This window comes from Medicago sativa, chromosome 4 (genome assembly GCF_051527215.1).
Source record: "Medicago sativa cultivar Bolivia chromosome 4, Bolivia_mono, whole genome shotgun sequence".
Lineage (NCBI taxonomy): Eukaryota > Viridiplantae > Streptophyta > Magnoliopsida > Fabales > Fabaceae > Medicago > Medicago sativa.
In genome coordinates, this window is record NC_140752.1 from 39,012,425 (window position 1) to 39,022,209 (window position 9,785).

Consider the following 9,785-nt stretch of genomic DNA (forward strand, 5'->3'; position numbering starts at 1 on the left):
ATAGCGTAGGTTCGCTGCGTTCCAATTACGTGGCACCTTCTTGCCATCCAAGCGCTCCAAAAGGTAAGCTCCCTTTCCCACCTCGTCTTTCACTCTGAAAGGTCCTTCCCAGTGTGCATGCAGTTTCCCTGGTTGCTCTACTCCTGGCCTTTTTCTCAACACTAAATCCCCTTGTTTGAGACTTCTCCTTCTCACCTTTGAGTCATACCTCCGTGCTGCTCTCCTCTTACAAGCTTCCTCCTTCAACTGAGCTCGTGCTTGAACCTCTTCCTGAAAGTCCAAATTGTTCAGCAGGTTACTATCGTTCACGTCTGCTTGTGCGAAAAGAACTCTTGTGCTTGGTTCCATGACTTCAATTGGGATCATTGCATCTGATCCATACACCATCCTGAAGGGAGTTTCCTGCGTAGATGAGTGTGGGGTGGTATGATATGAACATATAACCATTGGCAATTCCTCTACCCATAATCCTTTGGCAGCCTCCAATCTCTTCTTTAAACCTTGCAAAATCACCTTATTTGCTGACTTTGCTTGACCATTCGACTGTGGGTGCTCTACTGATGTAAAATTAAGTTGTATTCCCCACTCCTTGCAGAAATTTTCCACATATAAGCTAGCGAATTGAGTTCCATTGTCAGTAACCAAAATTGCAGGGAGACCGAACCTGCATATAATCTTCTTCCAATAAAACTTCCGGATCCTATCTGCTGTAATAGTGGCCACTGGCTCCACCTCAATCCACTTTGTGAAGTAGTCTACAGAGAAAGCACGTAAGAATACAAAGCTTTAATGGAAAATACTCTAGTCAAATATCACAACATCATCAGTAACATAGTTTGGCCCAAAAGTGACCTCAAATATTACAACACCACAAACAAGCATAGTTTGGCCCAAAAGTGACCTCAAATATTACAACACCACAAACAAGCATAGTTTGGCCCAAAAGTGACCTCAAATTACAACAGCACAAACAAGCATAGCTTGGCCCAAAAGTGACCTACAGAGAAAGCAATAATACAACATCAAGATAGTACGGAGCATGGGAGAGCATAGAAGGATAATGGAGGAATACGTCAATGACTACGATCGTGGGGGCCGTCATGATACCAAACGGCTCCTCGACCTCGGTAATCACAAGTCGACCTCCCTGAACGTGTTTGCCAGAGTCAACATGGGAGAGGTCAAGGTCAGGGTAAAACATGAGAGCTTGCTTAATTGCATTACCAAAACCATCTTCATAACAATCCAAAGCATTATATTCAAGTTCTTTGATCTTTTTGCCATGCTCTAGCTCACAAGACTTCTTCTCCTCTTCGAGCTGGGAGCACTTCTCACGGAAAGTTTGACATTCTTCACGAGCACTCTGGAGATCTTCTTTGTATTTCCCCGACTCCTCCTCATAGATATCAATAGAGGTCTCCATGCCACACATTTTGTGTTCAGCATGGGCCAAAGAAACTCGCGCAGCAGTAAGGGAGGATTGTAATTCAGCACGGTCTGAAGCAAAGGACTTTCCAACCTCCGTGACTATGGCGGCGGACTGAAGAGCATAGGTCCGTGAAGCTTCCAATGCCTCTTCATATGACAGGCTCCCAATCCTCTCCCGATCTGAGAAGGAGGTGTACTGCGACACAATATTTCCACCTGAAAACTTTAGATCCCAAGCAGAGTTCTGCTCTCCTCGATAATCATTAGTTGCTAGCACAACACGCCAGTTATCGGCTGGAAGAGCGGATGAACTAGTAGGAGGAGGAGTTAGACGAATAGAACGGGGTGGTCGGGGTGGACTCTTATGAGTGTCTCGAGGCCCTGCTGAGGTACCCACATATTTTTTCTTTTTGGATTTCTTGAGAGGAGGAGAAACTCGAGCGGGGGAGCTCATCTCTTTCCCAGCTTCCTCCTTCGCTTTCTGAGCTTTAATGGCTGCAAGCTTCCCAGGAGCAAGGGGCGTCATCCTTACAGTTTCTGCAAAAAAAAAAAGAGAGAGAAAATTAAGTACATATGTCATTCAAATACATTAAAGTTACAATTAGGAATGTAAAAGGAGTATTACGTAAATACAAAGAGAGCTCATTCTCGTCATCCTCACGACAAAGCAACTCGTTTGTCTCTAAGTTTCCAAAGTCACGAAGAACATTAACAACTCTTGCATCCTCGGGTGAGTGTGGCAAGTCACCTACGTCAAATTTGGTTATAGGTCTTTTTGTCCAAAAAAAGGGAAAGCGAGGCTCCTGAGATTCAGAGTACCAGCCTTCTGAACGGGAAGGGCTCGGGCACACACGAATAAAATCAGACTTATAGTTCCTCCAGGAAGAGGTGTAAGACCTGATAAGGGTATGGTGGAGATGATTACTCATATAAAGCCAGGAATTTGGTTTTGACTTTTTGGCGTTAAAGAAAGAAAAGAAGGAATAGGCTGAGGTAGGGATGTTTAGTCCTCTTGATAAGATCTCGAAAGATCGTAGGAAGGCCCAGCAATTTGGATGTAACTGTGACGGAGCGACGTTAAGAGTTTTAAGAATCTCGCATTGGAAATCAGTAAAAGGCAGTCTCACCCCAAGTTTGCTAAAGGTGCAATAATACACATAAGTGTAGCATTTACTTTCATCTAAAGGAGCGTCGCAGACCACATCGTCCTCATTGCAAGGCTGGATATCAAAGGAGGTGCGATAATAAGGATTGCTCAAGGATTTATAACATTCCAAGGCGGAGGAGAATTCAGAGTAAGTAGAGAAGCTCGATCGTACATCCTCATTCACCCAACTAACATTCACTTTCTGAGGTACGTCATCTTCTTCTACATCAGACTCAACATAGCAAGAGGACGGAGATGAGGACAAAGGAGGGGAATCAACATATCTTTTTTCCCTACGAGGCATGAAGGGTTAGGGGTTCACTCCTAATCCTGACATAACACAAAAATCCCAATCAGTTGACTTGTCACATATATATATATATATATATATATATATATATATATATATATATATATATATATAAAAAGACATACTAGGTGGAGCACTTCCGTAGCCGAGCTCGTTGTAGCTCAAGGAGACTGGGCTGGTCACAAAGACTTATTCAACTTAATTGGCTTTATGTGGTGTATCATTTAATCAAACATGTGGTGTGCGGATGCAAAGTGTGAGGCTTAAAGAGTAGCATTTGATGACAAATAATTTATGCAAGGGGTATATAAAAATAAGCTGGAACTGAGCTGCTGAGCTCCCAAGCTGCGGAGCTCTAAGCTGGATCCAAGCAACCGAGCTCTCTGCTTCACGTGAAAAGGTGCTCATAACACAAGGTAAAATGGCACTGTATGCTTCAAAGGAAGTGTAAGGGCACGTGGGACCCACTTGCACCATATAAAACAAAAAGTCCTATATTTTTGTGAAGGGATGCATACTAAGTTCTTTGGGATAAAGCAAGTTGTGTCATACTAAAAAATAAAAGAATTCCTCTTCTCTACTGGGAGAACACGTGAATGCTTTGGCACTCTTTCATCTACATATTAGAAGCTTAGAACCGAAGTCCAAAATCAAAACCATAAATCCCCAAATTTACGCTCCTAAACAACTATATGTTTCACCGTGACAAAAACACTAAAGAGAAAAGGAGGAGGAGATGAGCAGATTTACAAGATTGTGTAAATACATTTCTCTATCAAAATCTACACATATCAAGCTACAACCATGTAAGCAAGAAGCTTAGTACTGTGTGGGTGTTCCACAAGAAGTATAGCCACTAAGATATATATATATATATTTATTATTGTTATTATTCTAGTTGCTATCTAGCAAGAGGGTACCACTTTGGTGCCATTAATGGCACCAATGGCACCATCCAATTCCATCTCCACCACACACACACACATCACTCACACATCCCCACGCGGACCCACACACATCAACGGCCAGGATCTCCCCAATGACACCAATGGCACACAAGCTATGTCACTGAAGTATTTTCCCTAGCAAGAACTACAAGAAATGGAAAGAAAGAAAATATTATTATTATTATTATTATTATTATTATTCTACCCTACTCGTCCCCTTTTCTCTCTATCCTACCCATCCTTTTGACTTTTCAATTTTGTCAAAAAAAAAATGATTATGAAATATTACTTCATGTATATCATTGAGAACATAAGCTCACCTCAACTTAGAAGAAAGCGTAATGCTAAGAAGGGAGGATGACGAGCCGGATGAAAAAGGAGAGGAGAGGAGTCGATGAGATGGAGGGGAGAGACGGCCGAACTGAGCTGCTGGTAGCTGCTGGGTTGCCTTTCAAATCATTTGTAGGACATGTTATTGTGTTAAGGTTGTAGTTGGTGAGAATAAAAATTGTTGAAAGGTTGTAAGGTGATATGAGAAAACAAAGGTGCCGACCTCCCAAGCTGATGGGGTGCCGACCTCCCAAGCTGATGGGGTGCCGAGCTCTGCTATGTTATGTGCTGCTCAATGCACTAGGTGGAACCTTGGAATTTTTCAAGTAATGTGGAGGCATGAAGTGATATAAAGGTCACATAGTACTGTGGTTATTATGATGGCATTGAAGGGAGTAGCTAGTAACAACAACAACAACAACATTAAAGTAAAGGAGGTAGTACCAATTGGAAGTAGTTGGGAGACATCACTCACATATAAAAAAAAAAGAAAAAATAAAAGTAGAGTTGCTGCTCTACATGATGGAAAACGTGTGAAAGTAGTATTGCAGTGTGAAATCTTTCTCATTCAATAGAGCTACGATAAATTATATTAAACAAAAGTCTTGTTACAATAGGTGTGGGGTTGTTGAGCTGCTGAGCTAATGAGGAGCAGTGAGCAGCATCTCAAAAGAATCAATAGGACAAGCTATGTTGTTGTGGTCTCATAAATGTCAAAGGATGAAGCATGCAACAATATTATTAAAAAAGAAAAAGATGATGAGCTCAATTTAATTAGAAATGAAACTTTCTTATCGCTACAGTGTATTACTAGTGGAGCTCACAAAAGCATGATCCAAAATATGTATAACATAAGCTTATCATATAAGTAAACATGTGGAGGGAAAAGTGCTACTAGCTACACGCACATGCACATGTGAAGGAAAATATATATATAGAGGTACAGATTGCAAAAAAGATGAGGGGAATGAAATTATACATGTGTTAGCTGTTGGTTCAGAGGACCGACGATGAGAAGAAGCTACGAACGGAGAGCAATGCATTCGGAAGAAATGTAAATTTGGAGAGGTAACAAGTAAAATGGTAAAAGTGAATGAAGAGAATGGTGGTATATATAGGAGTGAAGTGAAGACTATAGTAAAAAAAATAATAATATAGTATGAATGATGTGACAAGACTAAGCATCTAATCAGTCCCATCAATGCAAAACTCATAAATGTGAGAATTTTCGAAAAATTGATTGGAATCAAATCACTAGTGTGCTGCAGCTCTACATATTGACAAATGGGCAGAAAACAAACGTCTACGCCTTAACAAGCTTGACGCTTGGTGGACTGGTATGGAGGACCATACCACATGGAGGACCATACCACGTGGACTCTCTTACACATTGACTATTCAACATGAACAGCTCAGCTTAATCGTTCAGGTCATGCTCTATCTGCTTAGCTCAGTTTGGTCATCCAGGTCATGTGAGCTCCACCATCAATGTCCCTAGCTCTCTCAAGTCGTTGTCCAAGTAATATTGTGGTCCTCCCCTCAAGGGCATCTTATAATGTGCCACGCGTCCTACACGGACAAGTGACGTGAACACCTTTCAACAACTGAACTTCCTCTTTTAAATCTCTTTTCTCCTCTAATCACTCTCTAAAAGTTAATTAGATTAACAAACTCCCTAGCGGAATGATACTCTTTTACTACTATTACTTCGATAGACCGTGCACTTGCGGTTTGGCTCTATCAAGTTTTTGGCGCCGTTGTCGGGGAGTTAACTAATTTAATTAACTTTTTCTTTTTGATTAGAATTCCTTTTCTTTTTCTTTTCTTTTATTTTTCTTTTATTTTTCTTTTCTTTCTGTTATCGTTAACTTCTTGGGTTCTCAACCTTTTATGCGAAGAACTAGAAATCGAGCGGTATTCATACCTGAGATCGAAAGGTTTTTACATAGAAGGAGGAGAGAGGCACAAAATAATACCGCCATGGCTAATCGCACTCTCAAAGAGTATGCAACGTCGTCTACGGCTGAGCCACAAGCTATTATTGTGTACCCAATGGTTGAGGATGACAATTTTGAAATTAAGCCTGCCCTACTTAACTTGGTGCAGCAAAACCAATTTTCGGGATCCCCCACCGAGGATCCCAATCTTCACATCGCTGTTTTCCTACGAATTAGTGGAACCATGAAGGAGAACCAAGAGGTCGTAAGACTTCATCTCTTTCCCTTTTCCTTAAGGGATAGAGCTAGCGCTTGGTTCCATTCCCTCGAAGTCGGTTCCATTACCTCATGGGATTAGATGAGGCAACCATTCCTTGCCTGGTTCTTTCCCCCATCCAAAACTGCTAAACTAAGGGACCAAATTACTCGGTTCAATCAAGAAGATGGGGAGTCTCTCTATGATGCATGGGAGCGTTTCAAGGAAATGCTTAGACTTTGTCCCCACCATGGTCTAGAGAGTTGGCTCATAGTCCACACCTTTTATAATGGCTTGTCTTATACCACTAAGATGTCTGTTGATGCAGCTGCAGGTGGAGCTCTAATGAACAAGAACTACACGGAGGCATACGCCTTAATTGAAGATATGGCTCAAAATCATTACAAGTGGACTGACGAGAGAGCCATCACCAGTTCTTCATCCTCCAAAAAGGAGGCAGGTATGTACGAAGTCTCTAACTATGATCACCTTGCTGCTAAAATTGATGCATTAACTGAAAATTTCGAAAAATTCAATGTTAGTGCTATTTCTTCTACTCCTGCATCTTCTTCTTGTGAAATCTGTGGTATAACTGGTCATGTTGGTGTTGATTGCCAACTAGGTAGTGCTATTATTAGTGTTGAGCAAATGAATTATGCTCAATACAACCAAGGGATGAGACAAAATCAAAACTTTTATAAAAATCAAAATCCCTATGGAAAAGTAGCACCACCTGGCTATGCAAACAACCAGAGATTCGCTCAGAAATTTAATTTGGAAATTTTGTTGGAAAATTCAATTGCCAACCAAAACAAACAACTTCAAGAACTTAAAAACCAAACTGGATTTCTGAACGATTTTCTTACCAAGCTCAATACCAAAGTTGATTCTATCGCTACTCACTCTAAAATGCTTAAAACCCAAATTGCCCAAGTAGCCCAACAAGTGGCTGCCTCTTCCCAAACACCGGGAGTCTTTCCTGGTCAAACCGAAGCCAATCCCAAAGCCCAAGTTAATGTCATATCTTTTGGGGGTAATAAGTTAGGCGAAACTTTTGCGAAGGTTAAAAACATTGGGAAAGAAAGTGTCAAGCTCTTAGGTGATAAAACTGTGATAGAAAATGTGAAACCACTTGATGAGAACAAAACTCCATCCCCTTTAAATCTTGCTAAGCTAAAATTGGAGGGTAAGTTTGAAAAATTTGTTAACATACTTAGGAAGATTTGCATTAAACTTCCCTTTGCTGAAGCTTTGTCTCGGATGCCTCTATATGCTAAGTTTTTAAAGAAATTTTTTTCAAATAAAGAGCCCATAGAGCACAATAAGACAATAGCCTTGGCTAAGGATACTAGTGCCCGATGTCTGCAGCCTATAACACCAAAATTTTCTTTCCTTCTTCCTCATTCTCAAAAACAACCCTCTTTCATCTTTCAAACTTCTCTCTAAACCTCCATAACCATCCAACTTCAAACCTTCATATCTCACTCAATTCTCTCACCAATCAATCACAAACTTCATCCTAAACACAACCCACCAATCAAAAACAACTTTCATCCACTCAAACCCATAATTCACCAAAACCCTCATTCCATTAATCTTAACCTACAAATTCATCACCAAACTCCACAACTAAACTCCTAAACCTTACTCAAACATCAAACCCAAACCAAAATCAACCTTTTCCACCAAAATTCTTTTCAAACCCTAACCTTCACCAAACCACACAAAGTCAACTCAAGGTCAAGGACAATGGCTTCAAGGAGAAGTGGTAAAGAACCAGCAAGCTCTTCCGGAGGACCTCCCTCAAAGAAGCAAGCACAAGAAAAGAATCATGGAATCAAGTTCAAAGACAACAAGCAAAGGGATAGGTAAAAAATTCTAACTTCTAAACCCTTGCATCCATCTAGGTATCCTGATTCTTATAGTTTGAATGTGCTAGGGATTAGGGATGATGTTTATAAGTTGTTAGGAAACCTAGGTTGGATTGAGATGTTAAGACCTATGAGGGGTTATGAGAACTTCACCTATGAGTTTCTAAGTTCTATTAATTTCACTAAGGATAGGTTAAACTATGATAACCCTAACCATAGAGTTGTTTTCCGGCTAATGAATGTTGATTATGATATGTCTCTTCAGCACTTTTGTGATGCTTTAGGCTTTGCAAATGAGGGGTATATACATGATTCTTGGGACCAAAGTTTAAAGTTGGTTGACTATCAACCCGCTGTCTTTTGGGAGCGTATCACCGGCCTTAGGCAATTTGTCTCTAGATCCAACAAAGCTAGTAACATTCATAATCCCATGCTTAGGTACCTTCAGAGGGTTATGGCTTGCAATATTTGGGGTAGAACCGAGTTAGGGAACACAAGGATGGATGAACTCTTCTTGTTATGGGCAATGCTTTATAACCTCCCCGTGAACACTTGTTTCTATTTGCTTGATTACCTTGACCATGTAGGTACTAGGCCTGCCGGAAAGGGAGAGATAGTGGTAGGTGGAATTATCACATACATAGCTAGGCAATTTGGAGTGGGTGAAGATGAGGGGATAAACAAAATTGAGGGAAACAATAGGTTGAACATAGAAACCCTCATTGCAATGAATTTCATAAAACATCGTCCACCCATGAAATACAAACTCAATCTAAATGTGCCTATCTTGCTTCTACTTCCTAACCCATCTCGGACTAGCATCGAGATGGAAGAAAATTTATTGTATGTTGATAATGACCAAGTACATGAAGAGCAAGACCATGATGAAGGAGACGGTGCTAGGAGCACCATGACCATGAAGCCGGTGAGCTACATGAAAATGAAAGATGGGCATGGATGCAAGCTGAGATTGAGAGGATGAGCACCAAGCAACAAAGGCAAGGTGTTGAAATCTCCGGGCTTCGAAATGATGTTCAACAGGGCAACCGCTTAACATAAGAAAACAATGAGATGCTCCGCCGGATGATGCAACACCTTCATCTCCAAGGTCCTCCTTATGGACCCCAATAAATTGTGAGCTTTCCTCTTCCTCTCTTCCCTTCTCTCTTCTCCTTCCTCTCCTACTCCTTCCTCTCTTTCTTCTACTCCTTCCTCTTCTTCTCTTTAATTTTCTTTTCTTTGAATCATTGAGGACAATGCTTCCCCTAAGTGGGGGGGGGGGCCTAATAAAGTGTCTAGAGTCGTAGTGTTCCAAACTCCCTTGAACTTTATTCTTTTGTATTGTTTTTATAGCGAAAGGCATGATTAAGTAGCTTGTATTTAATGTAAAATATGGCATAAATTTTTTTGTTTTGTCTCTTCTTTAAAGGTTGTTTCTTGTGCATAAAAGTAATTTCTTGTGTTTTTAGTGTTCTCACTATACCCACATCATGTTTTATTGTGAAAATTCTCCAATGAGAAAAGCACCCGGTTGCAATCTTTGAGTAAATGTATGAGTA

At 40.7% G+C, this 9,785-nt stretch overlaps 1 non-coding gene and 1 pseudogene across 1 annotated transcript; one reads left to right on the forward strand and one right to left on the reverse strand.

Annotated features, from left to right (window-relative positions):
- Positions 1-6,505: 6,505 nt before the first annotated feature.
- Positions 6,506-6,612, reverse strand: LOC146929298 (small nucleolar RNA R71). The gene has a single exon (XR_015009067.1). It is a non-coding gene; the product is annotated as a small nucleolar RNA R71 (small nucleolar RNA).
- Positions 6,613-7,960: 1,348 nt separating this feature from the next.
- LOC146929299 (uncharacterized) lies at positions 7,961-9,208 on the forward strand (annotated as a pseudogene).
- The last annotated feature ends 577 nt before the right edge of the window (positions 9,209-9,785 follow it).